Source organism: Cystoisospora suis (genome assembly GCF_002600585.1).
Source record: "Cystoisospora suis strain Wien I chromosome Unknown contig_7845, whole genome shotgun sequence".
Lineage (NCBI taxonomy): Eukaryota > Apicomplexa > Conoidasida > Eucoccidiorida > Sarcocystidae > Cystoisospora > Cystoisospora suis.
In genome coordinates this window covers 35,076-35,307 of record NW_027160630.1, presented here as the reverse complement: position 1 = coordinate 35,307, position 232 = coordinate 35,076, and the positions used below count along the sequence as shown (strand labels likewise).

Below are 232 nucleotides of genomic sequence, written 5' to 3'. Positions count from 1 at the left end.
CCCGTAGTCGAGTTTGCATAGAACATAGAAGTCTATAGGAGGCTAGATATACTAACGATTGTCTATGAAGAGGAGAATCGGAGAGACTTCAAGATCAGTAGAAGGAATGAAAGATCTCTACAATGAAATAGAAGAAGTCCTTGAGAATATCTGAAGTTAGCGCCGAGTGCAACATCCCCCTCAGACGAGGAAACGAAAGGTCTCTTTCTTCCTTGGAATACCAAGGCCAGGA

General features: G+C 43.1%; 1 protein-coding gene across 1 annotated transcript in view; it reads left to right on the top strand.

Annotated features, from left to right (window-relative positions):
- Positions 1-232, top strand: part of CSUI_010601 (nad(+) adp) — a gene marked incomplete at its 5' end in the record, with an annotated part of 14,226 nt that overhangs the window by 10,977 nt on the left and 3,017 nt on the right. The gene's annotated exons all lie outside the window — the stretch shown is intronic.